Source organism: Equus przewalskii, chromosome 25 (genome assembly GCF_037783145.1).
Source record: "Equus przewalskii isolate Varuska chromosome 25, EquPr2, whole genome shotgun sequence".
Lineage (NCBI taxonomy): Eukaryota > Metazoa > Chordata > Mammalia > Perissodactyla > Equidae > Equus > Equus przewalskii.
The window spans coordinates 4335374-4351489 of record NC_091855.1 but is presented as its reverse complement, the minus strand read 5'-3'; the positions used below and the strand labels follow the sequence as shown (position 1 = coordinate 4351489).

The 16116-nt window shown below is 41.3% G+C and overlaps 1 long non-coding RNA gene across 1 annotated transcript in view; it reads right to left on the bottom strand.

Moving 5' to 3' along the window:
- The window catches only part of LOC103561783 (uncharacterized), a 114383-nt gene extending 99147 nt beyond the window's left edge, over positions 1-15236 (bottom strand). Inside the window, exon 1 of the long non-coding RNA XR_011532881.1 lies at positions 15092-15236. This is a non-coding gene — a long non-coding RNA (uncharacterized lncRNA). The remainder of the gene's footprint in view (positions 1-15091) is intronic.
- Positions 15237-16116: the final 880 nt, after the last annotated feature.

Sequence of the window (16116 nt, the reverse complement as noted above, 5' to 3'; positions counted from 1 at the left end):
GCTAAAAGACCTGACTGCTCGTGCCTGTGAGAGAGACCCACGTAGGACCGACGCCGCTCAGGAGGCACACACAGCCTGAGCCGCCACCACCTCTTACTGCATCCAGTTCAACCAGAAACACATGGCAGAATCTTCAAGCCTATTTCTGTTATCGGGACAGTAGCATGTTTAGGATACATAAATCTGGCATGATAAGGAGTTTGTTTTGTTTTGACGGCTTATGCTAGAATTCCTACTTTCTGCAATCTGTCCTAAGCAACTTCTGAAGAAAGAATAAAATAAGAACACAATCAGGGTAGATGCTACACCAGGTGAATGAGTAAAATGCTCTTGCTTATCATCTGCTTGTTAAGTTCATGTCATAGTTTAAATTAGATTTTAAAAAATGAAAAACCGTGAGATACTAAGTCTTCAAAATTATGAAAACTTGGTATTCATATTGACATGTGCATGTGCGTGTGTTATTATCTGTTAATGATGACAGCTGATGTGATAACAAGGAATTATATAAAATTACTTTGGACACAATAGGTCCAATTTAGCAACTTGGGCCTTTTAAGAATATCTTGAATAAAGCACTTTACTTATTATGGATAAACATATATTACTTTACTTTTTTCCAGTAAATATATTCCTTTATGTGTTTTGCTGGATATAAACTCATTTAGCAATTACATTAGAGAATGGATCTCAGTGACACAGTTTTTAGAAGATGGAGGGTGTCTGATGTTAAGAGCTCTGGGTATCCTGACTGTGGGGGTGGTTATATGAATCTACACATATGTTAAAAAATTCACAGAACTGTACGCCAAAAAAGGTCAATTTTACTGTGTGATAATTCAAACAATAAAATTAACTTTTAAAAAAAGTTAGATCTTTTTTAAATATTTGTGCTGGCCTCTGATGGATAAAATATAACCTATGGCATGTAATAAAAGTTTACAAATAAATAGTAAATAATTGAAAGACAATAATGAACAAGGAAAAATGTTTTAAAGTACATATCGAAAAATACGAAAGAACTATGCAATCTGGGACTAAAAGCTGTCTTAAGAGAGGTTTTCAAGGCTGGTAAATCTTTTCAGCCAGCCCTGGTGGTCCGGTGGTTAAGATTCAGCGCTTTCACAGCCAAGGCCTGAGTTTGTTTCCCAGTCAGGGAACCGCACCACCCACCTGTTGGTTTTCATACTGTGGTGGCTGCATGTTGCTGTGATGCCAAAAGCTATGCCACTGATATTTCTTTTTTTATTTTTATTTTTGAATTGAGATAACATTGGTTTGTAACATCATATAAACTTGGGGTGTACATCATTATATTTCGACTTCTGTCTAGTCTACAGCATGTTTACCACCAAAAGTCTACTTGCGATTCGTCATGGTATGTGCCCCTTTACCACACTCACTCTCCCCTCTCCCCTTCCCCTCCAGTAATCGCCAATCTGTTCTCTGTATCTGTGTATTTGTTTGTTGTCATTGTTGTTGTTTTTTCTTCCACATGTGAGTGAAATCGTATGGTATTTGGCTTTCTCCATCTGACTTACTTCACTTAGCATAATGCCCTCAAGGTCCATTCATCTCGTCTCAAATGGCACGATTTCACCTTTTTTTAATGGCTGAATAGTTCCGGCATATTTATAAACCACATCTTTTTTTATCCATTCATCTATTGATGGGCAGTTAGGTTGTTTCCAAGTCTTGGCTATTGTGAATAATGCTACAGTGAACATAGAGGGGCAAATATCTTTTTGAATTAGTGTTTTCGTGTTCTTTGGATAAATACTCAGAAGTGGAATAGCCAGATCATATGGTAGATCTATTTTTAATTTTTTGAGGGATCTCCATACTGTTTTCCATAGTGGCTGCACCAGTTTACATTCCCACCAGCAGTGTACAAAAGTTCCCTTTTCTCCACATCCTCTCCAACATTTGTTATTTTTTGTCTTTTTAATAATAGCCATTCTGATAAGTGTGAGGCAGTATCTCATTGTGGTTTTGATTTGCGTTTTCCTAATGATTAGTGATGGTGAGCATCTTTTCATGTGCCTGTTAGCCATCTGTATATCTTCTTTGGAAAAATGTCCGTTCAGATCCTCTGCCTACTTTTTAATTGGGTTGTTTGTTTTTTCGTTGTTGGGCCACTGGTATTTCAAATACCAACAGGGTCACCCAAGGTTTCAGCAGAGCTTCCAGACCAAGACAGACCAGGAAGAAGGACCTGGCCACCCACTTCCGGAAAAATTGGCCATGAATAGCAGCGGAGCATTCTCTGATATAATGCCAGAAGGTAAGAGGATGGTGCAGAAAGACCAGGCAGGGTTCCACTCTGCTGTCCACACGGTCACTAGGAGTCAGAATTGACTCAACGGCACTAACAACTATAACAAGTAAACTTTTTTACAACATTAACTTCTTATTGCCTCAAAACATGAGAAGACCCTCCTAGGATTTACTAGTTGGCAGTAAATTTTTCCCTCAGCTATTAATGAAAATAATTTTAAAATTATGTTTGTATCATAGAATAAGAACTGGAAGGAAACTTAAGGAATCATTTGATTACCTTCAGGAAGGTATAAATAAAAGTACTTATCCAAAGCTTTCAAATCCCTTCTCAGAGATTTCCAGAAATAAAGATTCCACAATGGCCACCAGTAAACATAGTCCTGTGTTTTTCCCCCGGGCTGGTTAAGGTGGGGATGCGAATCTGTGTGTTCAGCTGAAACAGCCCCTATGTTACATCCTTTCATCATCTCTGATCTCAGAAAGAAGGCATGGAGAGCTTCCTCTTCTAAAAATAATCTACGCTTTTCACGACATTAATTGGGTTATCACTATAGCCATTCTTCCTTCAAGTTCAACAAACCTGCCCTTTTAATAATGCGCTCTGCTCCAGAAGTGCCCATAAAACATTTCTATCATAATAGCTCTTCTTGTTGACTCGGGATTCTACACATCCTTTGTATTTTAAAGAATGGTGACTAAAGTAGGTCCTATACTCTCATTAATACTCAGCATCCATCCTCAGGGTCGAGTGCTTCCTGGGCTATACATGCTCTTTTCCATTTTTTTCTTTTTTCTTGTTTTAAGCAGCCTGCGAAGAAGTTAGGTGTTATGTATACAAACCGCATACAAGCAGGCATCATGTACCCATTTGTACCCATGTACCCATCAAAACCCCAATAGAGAAGTAAGCACATGGTTCTTTAGTTCATTTTTTAATTAATGATGAAAGTGCAGGTAAGAATATGACAAGAAGTAGCCTTAAGTCAAGGATGTATAAGTGATAGAAAGAGAAGAAAAACTCCACTAGGTGGTGCCCAGAGGAGTACTATACTCTTCCTGTCAGTGTTGGGTGTGTGTATAAGCCCTTTCCCTATAGCGGCAGAACAAAATAAAATGAGTGTTAAAATCGACAGTCACAGAAATTTACAGACATCTACAGAATTAAATGAGCAGCACATTCTGACATTTGCATATGTAAGTAGGAACAGAAATAACTAGAAGTGTAGAAATAAAGTTGATGAAGAAACTTGACTTTAAATTTCAAACTTTAAGTTTGAAATACCCAGAGACTGGGATTTCTGTATAACTCGTAAGTCAGCCCTGAGTCAGAGAAATGGTCAGGCTGGCATGGGCCAATTTTAGATACAGCCGGGACAGGACTTAGAGGAGGCCCAGCAGAGACCGATCATCAGTTGATGAGGAAGAATGCCCAAAACAGACCCAGGCCAAATAATTCTGCAGTCTTACAGGCAAAAGGGTTCTACTTTCCTTATTGTGGAAAGGATCCACACTTCAGTTGTAGCTTTACATTATTCTTCACTAACTGGCATATTATTCATTCCACAGCATGTTTCATTTCTCCTCCAATGATTCTTTTAAAACCTCTAGAAAGCCCAGCATCACATTCTCTTTCCTTTACCTGAACATGGTGGATGCAAGAGGGTGGGCGTCTTCCAAATCAACAGCTCAGACTTTACAAAAAAATGAGAAGTGCCCCAGACAAGCCCGTCACTGTTTGAGCCCGCCACCTGTTCCAAACCCAGGGATGAGAACTACTTTGCGAAGAAGGAAAGAGATTCCACTCTGGAAACTGTTCGTTAAGCCTCTTGCTTTATGTCAAGGCGAGTTCCATAAAATTGCCATTATCAGCTGTGTAGGACAAAATTGTGGCACCTCAAGGGCTAGTCCCCATTTTAAAATCCCAGAAAAGATAAACCCTGAAGATGGTGGGCCATTTCCACACTCTCTTATGCTTCCCTGCCAAGAGGTAACGTGAGTCTGAGGAGGAAACCAAAGATTAAGGCTTTAATAAGGCAGAAGTCTTGCCTTGTGTAACAGCCCAAATGCTAATACAAGCTCATTGTTGCTCAATTTGTTATTTAAAGGCTGTGCTTTATTCCATTAACTTCGATTTGTCCTTTTTGCTTCTGTAATTTTTCTGTACTGGACAAGGCTACCATTCTGGCCATCCTCCCTACCCTTCTGTCTGGGTTTCATTCCCGCCAGGGGCTCCATGCCCACGTCTCCCTGCCAGGACCCATAAGGCCCACTGGTAACTAACTACCGCCTAGTCTGCTTCAGTGGTGGAATCCGCACCCATAAATTTGACTGAGACAAACGCATTACCTGTTGAACAACAACTTTAGCTCTGCAGGACAGACGTCTGAGTCAGGGAAAGTTCCTAGGATACGAGCCATACATATGGTTAGATAAACACAGATAAGGCAGGGTGACAGTGTGGGCCAAGTGTGGAGAGAGGCCTTCTGTTTAGTATGACGGAACACATTACTTTAAAAAAAAATACTGTAAAAAATTCACACTCAAAAAAGGGAAAAAAGCTAGTATTGAGAATAATTACAAAAATAACCAAAAATTTCACTTTTCATCTGCTGCACAGGAGAGTTAATATCATGAAAACTGAACCATAATAAAACATTTTGTCACACAATATTTGTCCTTGTATGAAGAAATCGATGTCCATGTGCACAAGTTTGAGTTTACAGAGACTAAAAACTTAAGGTGGTAGGATTAAGGATTTTCATTTTTCTCTTTATAGTTTTATGCATTTTCCAAATTTTTTGGAAAGAATTTTTAGAAATAGAAAAAAAGGGTAAATACTGAAATATATATATAAATATATATAAATAAATATATATTAATATATAATAAACATATAATATATTAATATATTATAAATATATTAATATATTATAAATATGTAAATATATGTAAATATATGTAAATAAGCACATATATATAAAATCTTTAATGTAGTTTTTCCTGCTGAATTAGTATCCTGTTCATGAAACATAAGCATAACTAAAAGTGCTATTGATTTCATCAAGATGTGGCTAGCTATGTGCTTAAGTAATAACGGAAGTGAGGATGAGAAATATATATATATTTTTTTAAAGTTCAGTTTGTATTTATTTATTTTTTTGAGGAAGATTAGTCCTGAGCTAACATCTGCTGCCAATCCTCCTCTTTTTGCCAAGGAAGACTGGCCCTGAGCTGACATCCGTGCCCATCTTCCTCCACTTTATATGTGGGACGCCTGCCACAGCACGGCGTGCCAAGCGGCGCCATGTCCGCACTCGGGATCTGAACCGGCGAACTTTGGGCCACCGAAGCGGAACGTGCGAACTTAACCACTGCACCACCCGGCCGGCCCTGAGAAATATATTTTACAGAAAGTAAGAATAACAATATGCCTTTATGCATTGTCTATATTATCCCAAACCTGAAGATATTTTAAAACATTTGAGTGACTAAGTTTTCTCACTTTTCATCTGGATTAGTGATACTATATACCTATCTATATTTTGGTAATCACCAAAATTTTTTAAATGTCAATATTATTATACTTGTTATCTATTTCTCTGCATCAGAAGTTCTCATGTGGCACCTATTGACATTTCAGGCCAGACAGTTCTTTGTGTGGGGGTGTCCTCTGCACTGCAGGATGTTTAGCAGCATTTCTGGTCTCTCCCTTCTAGACAAGAGTTGTGACAACCAAAAATGTCTCCAGACATTGTCAAATGTCCCCTGGGGGCAGAAACCACCCCTGGTTGAGAACCCTGCTCCATAGTAAGTTATTGCAATCCAAATATTTTGATTCTCTTTTTAGCCATTACCTATTAGTATGGTCGCATTAATCATGCCATGATTCACACTGATCACAATGATTACAGAAATTACAGATTTACCCTGGCACTCAGGCACTCGCTATCAGCTATTAGACAAAGCCCGGGAATATTAAAGGAAAAAAAATTCCTATAATTACAAAAATAAAAGATTACATAAAAAGAGCAAAGATTTTGGTTGTACACTGGAATCAAATTACGCTCCTTTGTGGAAGTGGTCTGAGTGCCTGAAGACTTACAGTGGCTCATTCACTCCGCTGCCACACAGCAGAGAGGAACACATATTCTGCAAAGGAGGGATGTTGCTCCATGTGACAATACTGCTGATATTTAAGAAGAGACGTTAGTGACTCATCAGACGCTCAGTCAGGCATGATTTTTCCCCTTAAATGTGACTTATCATTTTTCTTGGTGCCTTTTTTATTTAAACACATGTTCAGTGGCACCCGCAATCAAAATTCTGTTGTGAAACTGACACTAAAATTGAATATCTTACTTTTATTTCATGTAAATAAATTTTATAAATGGTCATAGTTAATAACGTAAATAATAAATATTATCTGCACTAACATTCTTCTAGATTGTAGTGACTTTTCTTTCATCACTGTGAATCATGGTCTTTTGTCTCTTCTAAATGTTCCAATCTTCATGGGGTAATTAAATATGACCCATAAACAAAGCAAAGTTTAGGTGGATTTTTTTTCCAAATATACAGCCTTGATTTGTGCTGTTGTCCTCCAATTTAATTTTTAAATTTTCAAAAAATAGTAGGCGAGTTTTAAAACTTCTTTAATTGAAAATGATTCTTTTTCAAAAAGAAAACACTATAGTGGGATGCCGGGATTGCATGCATCCCAGCATGCCCCACCACTGTTCCTTGGATGGCAATCACAGGACCCAGACATCAAGCTGTGGAGGAGATTCTTCCAAGCAGCAGCATCTGGCTCTTTGGCAAACTGAACAGGCAGTTGCCCTGGTGGCTTTGGAGTGGCCTCTGGGTCCGTCACAGGGTAAGGCTGCTGATGGAGTGTCTGGATTCTCATCTCCTTTTCATTTCACATATACCTTTTTAGCGTCCAAAGGCCCACTCTCTTCCATAAGGCAGATACTGCCCTCCTTAAGCCTAATGGATTTCTACATAAACCCTGTCGAACTTCAGTAAGTGTCCCTTTCCATTGGCCATATCCCTTATGAAAGCATAAAAATAGGCAGGCATTCTGGCAGCAGCAACACTAGCATTCTATTCATACCCCACCTGCAGAGACAATCAGAAATTAAATGTTCTATTTTCAGTCCTGGATATTTTAAGCCTGTATTTTCACCTTCTTTACTTGCAATAGATCTCTTTGCCAGTTAAATTTAATAAAGTCATATTTATAATATGAATAGCTACCTAATCTCATGGAAACTTTGTTTTTTTCATTCCCAAGATCACATAATCTAAGCTGGTGAGGTGGTATGAGGACTATAGGGGCTTAGTTTGAAGAATTTACGGCACTTCAAAATCCTAAGTGCAGTGCCTGGGACAAACAAACAGCCTGACCACCAGAACCACGGCTCCAGAACAAAAGGGCTCTCATATCCTCCTAGCTGTGAGGGAAATTAAAAAGACCAAATTTGGAAAGTAAAGAATGAGGTTTTGGATGTTTTTAGGATAAAAAAAAAACAACAACAACCCAACAGCCTTCTGAATAGTTTGCACCAAAGGAGTTAATCAAAATATGGCCTCTGTACAGACCAAAGGCTATGCATGGGTGCCATGACCCACAAAATCATACTCAAAAGAAAATAACTCTTGGTGAAGAGACGGCTCAAAGACTCTAGTGGGTCCAAAAAGATACAGATCAGTCAGACTGCTTTATAAGAGGTGACATTTAATTTCTCTTGTCAGAGTTCACCAGAGAAAGGGAGGTTTTATACACTGGACACCTTCATGGAGACTCAGTTCTACCCTGTCTGATCACCATATTCAATACCTCCATCAATGAGCTACGGAAAAATGCACAGCAATGTCTGCTTTACGGATGGAAAGCAAATCAAAAGGGAAGGGGAGAGAATCTTTATAGGAAAGACTATACTTGAGTGTAAGTTGTTACTTCGGAAATCCTACATTCAGAGGGAAATAAAACCCACTAACTTTGAGGACCAGCGAGTAGTTGAAGCCAAATTGGCCAAAAAACAAATAGATAAATATACAATAACCATTTCTAGCCCAGAATAAAGGCATTTAAAAAGTAAATAATATTTATGATTATTTTGAATACTTTTTTTGCATTATCTTAAAAATAAGATAAGAATGTAATGATGCTATACACACTGACAGTATATCTTTTAGATATTGCATAGAAGAATATAGAGTTAAATCTCAAGTTTGTTTTTATTCGTATCAAAAAAATTATCTTCTACTGCAGGGCACATTATCTAAATACATGATAAATTATACACTCCGTTGCCTTCTAATTTTATTTTTTGGAAACAAATCAAATCTGAACATTAAGAGTCATCTACTTTCGTCAGTTAATGCAAACAACTCCTAGAGCTTTCCCAAGGAACACTGCTGAGGATGATCAACACAAGTACTCACAACTTTGGGCAACTGACAAATCTCCCCAGGCTTAATTTTTGTTCCCAGTAATCATCTATACTCTGGAAACTAGAGAAATCAAGATGACTTCTGCCCTCAGATTTGGGATGGTGATTTTTCCAGAAGAGAGAGGATAATTTGAACTTTTAGATGAATGCTTACTATAACCATTTGCTTCTGCCTTAAAAAATAAAAGAAAAATAACTTAGTTCCTGGTCCTGAGCATGAATCTCTAGACATAATCAACTCCTGACAATTGCATAATACATAGTAGGCCCCCAAATATGTTTCTTGAATGAATAAATGAGTGAATACATGCAAGTTCATGTTACAATCAGCTTCAAAAAAAACCAGACTTGTGCTCTGGAGACTTCTTGGATTGATAATCACACATCTTTAGAGAAACCAGAGACTTCAATGGAAAATTTTGCTCATGAAAAGTAAATGGATTTATCCATCCTGCCATGTGTGAATACATTGGTTAATAGACCAAATTGATCCAAATGTGCAAAAGAACTTAAGACTATTTGGTCTAATGTAAAGTGGTTTTTGCTTTTACTGGAATGTCTTCATTAGGACTCTACAGTTGACTGAGGTTGTAACTACCCAATGTCAACTACCAGGACATTTAAGAATATTTCTTAACGATAATGGAATTGTTTAGTTTCCCTCCAAGTGTTTTACCATAAACACAGGCTTACTAGAGGTGACCAACTCCTTGGTGAATATCTAGTGTCTACAGAATGTCCCTTTGTTAGAAAAAACCTTCACTCAAGCCTTTGCTTCTGTTTTTTATTGAAACAGTAGGAAAAGGTCAAAATAAACTCAGGGCCATGATTCCATTGATACTCAATATCTATAAACTATGCCTGTTTTTTCTGTTTCTTTGACATATTTTGTACATCAAATACAAGAGAGTACAACCAGAAGGACACTACTTTTCAAAAAGTCCAGAACACACTATCTACTTTTGGTGTGGTCTGCGTGTCCCTTAAATGGTGACTCTGTCATATTCAGGAGCTAAGTAGTGGAAGCAATTGTATCTTTCACTTTTTGCTTGTTCCTTAGTTGAATAAGCTGCCAGATAACTGCTATTTAGGCTAAGAGCTACTGTCTGTTGCTGAACTAGCTTAAATGGTATTCAATAAATGATTAGGACTGTCATTATTGAGTGGCTATCCAAGTCACACACATGCTAATAAAGACGCCTCCAGCATCCATAGGTCAAATGCCAAGAAACAGATCCACAAATACAAGTTAGCCTGTTGTTGTTCTTATGTTGTTAGGCAAATATGACATCTAAATTTCAAGCGATCCCAAGAAGAGAACCACTTCTTCCTGGTGTAGGAGACCTGGTCTTCCCCTGATACCCAGCTGACACACATGGCCTCGGCACCAGCAGAAACCAAGGCTTGCTTGCTAGTTACTGGAGTACTTCAACTTTTGCGATCTGAAAAAGGCAGTCCAAAGGAACAGGAAAAGCTCTACATATATCGTATAGAATGAGATGGGGAAGGAGGGGAGAGGTTCCCAGACAGTGACAAATAGCTGATAGCTGGCTCTCACCAAAGGGAGGTTACAATGCTCTAGCGATCCACCTGTCCTGAGGGGAGAGGGGTAGGGGGAAGGAGCCTGGGGCTTCAGAGAAAACTCCAGGTCTGCTGGTCTTCAGAGGCTTTGAGAGGCTCCCTAACCGGTGGCAGAATCACAAAAATGGCAAGTCTGCAGGAAGTCTGTAAATGAATATGGAAACATGAGGGAAAGTGGGGGTGCGGCTGACTGAGGGCAGCAAGGCTGGCACAGCCACACGGAGGGCTGCAGAGGGAAATGTGTGTTTGCGGAAGGAACTTTCCTGTGAGGCTATCCCTCAAGGGAAAGGGATGTATCCACTTGGGCCTTGGAGGATAGGGTCCCTCTTTTTCCTCCACAGGATGTGTTTCTGACTGCCGCCTGGGTAGCCTTGGAAGTCTGACTACCTGCTCTTCTCTCTTCCCTCCCAAGCACCTCCCACAGGCTCAGACCCCAGAAGTGTCTCTCTCCCTGGCGCTCTGCGTGGCTGGCCAAAGCAAGAAGCCTTCAGAACGCCCCAAAGGAGCGCGCCCCCAACCAACCCTTTGGTGAAAGGAGGTGACCGCCTGGTCTGAGTGAGCCTGTTAGCCTGCAGCCGCGCCCTGGTCCACACTGGGGGAGAGAGTGATGCTGATGGATGGGTGCCCCCTCCCCAGCCGCCTGAGCCTTGGCTGGGAGACTGCACTGGGGAAGGGACAGAGGCAGAGCGGGTTTCCAGGGCTGTAGGACGTCAGGCGGCAGGCGCCGAGCCCTTTGCGGGCCCTGAAGCACCTCCCAAAGCCCCGAAAAGAGATCTATCCCTTCTCCAGCCTGTACCCGCCCCGGGGCCTGGCGACCACGAAGGTGGACCGCGTCCTCCAGTCCTCGCGCCCGAGAGCGCCGGGCTCGGCTGGCCGCGGGACCACGCCTGGCACTAGGCACCGCCGCTCGCTCGGCGCCAAGACTTGCGAGCCCGGGGTCTCCCCTCCCGCGCTGGCTCCCGCAGCTCGCCGCCACGGGTTCGAGGCGGCCAGCGCGACGCTTGAGTTGGCTGCGCCTCGCTCGGGAAAGGAAAAGCCCAGAGGTGGCCGCCTCCTCCTTTCTAACTCCCAGCCTGGAGTCGGGGCGTGCTCGAACCTAGGAAAGGTTAGGATCTCCCCTTCAGCACACACGCACACGCGAGCACACACACACACGGAGACACACGCGCGCGCGCGCACACGCACACATGCACGCGTTGCTCTCCTGGCCCGAGAGTTGGAGAGGGGGCGCTTTGGAAAACTTGGTCGATTCGCCGGATGACCATTTGCGCCCAGCCGTCCTCACTGTCAATTTTAAAAAGATTTTTCTACCCCACTTTTCCGTAAGTGAATCAAAGTAGAACCCAGTCTCCGAGGCAGCCCAATCCCTTTTGGTAAACTTCCCCACATATACCAGGTGACCCTAGGTCTCCAAACCCTCCAGCGCGCGGGGCCCGCGGCCGCCCTGGTCCGGCTCCGCGTGCATGGGGGAGGGCGCGAGGTTTGCGCGGAGACCCCCACCATCCGGACGCCCGCGGCCGGGAGGCGCTGCCCGGCACCGCGCCACCCGCGGGAAGGGGCGCCTGGCCCCGCGCGGCACTTGCCCGAAACTAGCCCGCCTGATCACAGCTGTCTCTGGGGCTTGCACATTAAGAAACCCAAATTAAGGAGTGGGTGAACTGGGGAAGGAGGGAGCCGGGGGAGTGTGCACCGTGTATCTCAGGTATGAGCACTTTTCACTGACATTGATGCAACTGCATTAGAGTTAATGGCAGCAGCCTGCTTCTCATTATTAATTGTCTTTGTGTTTGGATAAAGTATGTAATCTTCTTCTCAACCACACCATTAAAATAGGTTGCCTTTTCAATTAAGAATTGTCTTGAGCACAGCAGTCAATTTTCCTAATGAAGATGCATTATATTTTCACATTTTTTTTTAAATAATGGAAAATCCCAGGTTTTCATTAGACGCGATTACGGAGAAATACAAGACAGTTTCTCTAAAATTTATGCGGTCATGCAGTGCATTAAACGCCAGCCTTTTAAACAAATTGAAATTTCTGCAGATAAAAGAAAAGCATGAGTATCAAATACGTTCAAACCCCTTCGTTCAGATTTAAAAAAGCAAAATACGATGAGTTCGTTTTTTCAAATGCGCTTAACAGATGTAACAATAAAAACAAGGCAATGACTGTCTGGAAAGTCGCCTATAAACTTTTGAGGGGATCCTGTCTAGTTTAGAGATGACCTGCAGATCTTAAACTAAAGCAGTGATGTTTGTTGAAAATGCACCGTGCACATTTAGGTAATGTGTGGTCTTTGAACAAACAGCTCAGCTTGATCATTAAGGAGCAAAAATTCTCTGAGCTGTGCTCCTATAATTAGTTTTTGTTTGTTTCCTTCCTTGCTTTCAGTTTTCTTCTTTTTTCAAAAAAAAAGATAAATTGAAAGCTAAGGACTCTGGTAGAACTGTTTAAAATTCTATGCCTTTGTGATAAGCAACTTTTCAATTGTTATAAAAAATTAAAATTGCAAAGTTGTAGCATTGAAGTTTAAAAATTGGTTGGAAATATTCATTCCTGGATATGAAAATGGAAAGTTTGCATCCATGAACAAAAACCGAAAAGTGTGTGTTATTCATTTCCTAATCTTGGAAATTTGGGAGCACATAGTGAAAAGGACCTGTCAAGATGTGTGTTTCCTTTGTTAATAAAAAATTTAAGTTACTATTTTTGCATATGAAATCCTATTTTAGACAAACAATTCCTCTTTTTTTCTCTCCCCATTCAATGCGAATACTCTCACAAGAACCAGATTAGAGTATAGTGTTTGAGAAAAAAATAAGTCAAATTCTTCTAAATAGAGGGGGAAAGTTCCCAACAACAGCTAGACATTTTTTTCCTTTGTCAGGCAACATCAGTTGGTTTTTTTGCCAAAACGATCTTTTCCAGGTTTTCAGGTGCTATGTCTTTTAAAAATTAAACTCTTTTTTAATCAACCAGCCCCTTAAAATGATCTGCAAAGAGTGGGAAATTAGATTTTCGATTAAAACCTTATCCCATCTCGAAGGATTACTTTATATTGATTCTTAAATATGGCTACAATTGATGGGCTCTAATTAAAAATCCAAAGGAAAAGTCTGTCGTGCCCATATAAAAGGAGCTTTTCATATATGGGAAATAAAGCTTGTAAAAGGTTACAAATAAAAGATCAGAGATTTATCCAAACTAGTTTAAAGCTTCACTGTGGTTTTCTTTTCTTCTTTTTGCCTTTCTTACAAAACCATTCCCTGGTCTTTTTTCCCCCAGTTTTAAATGAAGTTTGCAAACAGGCAAGATATTGGACTGTAATTGTTGTTTTATATCAGCTCTGTAAGCTCAAGGCTGCTGCCTGAAGTAGGATTGATTTCAAGGAAACTTCAGGACCAGGAGACGAAAATTATATAAACTGACAGTTACCACCCTTCATCAATCCATCCACCTTCCTGTCCACACCCTCCCAACCCACACCCCTCACCTCACTCTCCATCTCACACTCACACATGCCCTTCTTCTCCCCCACCCTAAACTTGCTCTGCACACAGCCTTGGTCCACACACGCTCGGGGACAAACGCAGCTCCCAGCTCACATTCAGCTCATAAATGTCTCACAGCCCCACATCTCGCACTTGTCACACAATCTTAATCCGTTTCATTCCGGAACAACATGGTCCTCTTTTCCTCTTTTTTTGCATTTGGAATTTGCCTCCTACCCTTTTATCAAGACGGCACAATCCTATCTTTGAAGTCATTTCTTTCCCCCTTACCCTCTCTTCTGAGACAACCGCAATACAGGGAATAAGCGACCCAAGCTTAAAACATAGTGATCTGTTGCCTTCTATTTCCCCCCAATTCTGCCTGCATTGCCAATCTTTAACCCTTGTTAAAAAATTAATTAAAGTTAATCTTGTCAAAGTTTTTAATAAAGATATATCTAAAAACCTAATGAAAAATGACTTCTTTGTAATATCATGGCAGTTCTAAGGCAAGATGTGGTCCCCCACTGTCCACTGAATCTCTGGAAAGATCGGAAATTAATCTTCATATTTCTGAAGTAAGTGTTCAGGCAGTCTAGCTGGCTCCTTCCCCCTGAGAGGCTGTGTTCTCACGGAATATGGGTTTTGTTCTTCTTTTTTAATTAGCCTGGAAGAATCCTGAGATCTCTCTCCTTTCTCCTCCCACTCCTCCACTCCTCCCCCCACCATAGTTAATAAACTTGGAGGAAAGTTTGGAATATTTTAAAGTGGTCTGGCATGTGGAGTGGAGAAAGTAAGCGGAGCTAGCACCAGACGAGAATCTAGATTTCAAAATACACGTCAGCCATAGTTTGGAAACTGCATGCAAGCGCTGACAAATAATTTGAATCCCTGTGTATTGGTTTTCTTAATTTAGCTTCTGAATGCTTACATCTCATATTCATAGCCAGATAATTGTACTCGTGGCAATTAAAACCATCCACTTGTTAATGAAAATTACAAAAACATAAAGCATGCCATCATAAGTCAGATTCACAGAAAAATTTTTTCAAAAGACACAGGACACAGAAAAAAAAAGTTAAACATGAACAGAAAATACAATGACCACATAGCAAGTATGGGAAGTTCAAGGACTTACTGGAAATCAAGAGTTAGACTTTTCATCCAAGGAGTCTTTCTCCCACCAAGCCTCTAAGGTTTTCAGTACAACAGCCCAGCCCCCTCCTGCCTCCAAAGCCAGTGGCTTTTGTCCTGACCTAGAGTAGGGTTTGTGGGGACTGTACCTGAGCCCGGCTGTCTGCAATTTCCGAATTGACAAGAAGAGACTGGAAGATAAAAAGCATGTTCTTACAGGTGAAGAGCAATTTTGCAACTTTTCCAGGAGACACTCAGGAGAAAGCTTGCTTGCTACGAACTGCTGCAGAGTCTGGGCAGAATTCCTCTAGAAAGAAAAAGAAAGTCTTTTTTTTTTTTTTTTTTTTTGTCTGCCTCTCTCTGTCTCTAGTTCTCTTTCTCCCCTCTGTCTCTCTCTCTCTCAGATCCAATCTTTTAAGAGCTTCAGCACATTGCTAAGCTAAAGGGAAATTCTCTTTGATAAAGCAGTGTTTCCAGCTTCTGGGTTTTAAAACCTAAATCTATATTCAAATCTGGCTGAAGGTGTGTTCTGGGATTTATGAAAGCCTCTTAAAGGGGTAAATTTACCAAACCGTGACAAAATCATCACAATCTTACTTTAGACATCTGAAGTGGATGAGAATTTTAAAGAGACCCTTGTTTATTTAACACTGTCCATTTCCAACTCGTGGTTTATTGGTCCCGCATTTCTGCGAAGTTATTGGACTGGAGGGCAGAGCAGAAGCGGGAGCTGTCTGCCCCCGGCCGCTGGGGAGGGAAGAGCCCTCCCACGGCCCGCGGCGCCCAAATCTGCCCCAGTCGAACAGAGAGCGGGAGTTTTCCGGGAGGTTCAGCTGCCCCCGCGTCTGAGAGGACATCGCAAACCTCCACGTCGGGCTTGAGGGGTTTCCCACCACACTGCACCCCACAGCAGTTAGATCTCCAAGTCTAAAATTTTTCGCTTACTTCGTGGGGATCACAAGCGCGTGTTGTGATATTTCGCCACCCCACCCCGCCCCCACTGTCCCCAAGGCCTCCCTCCAGCTCTTCCCCTCCGCCAGACCCACCACGTCCATTTTTCTTTTTCGTTCTCTGATGCTTTAACCATCATTGTGATCAAACTGAGGGAAGTACTGTCTTTTCTCGGAGTAGGAATGAGGCTCCGGCTCAGGGGAGCGGGGTGTATTTGCCCTTC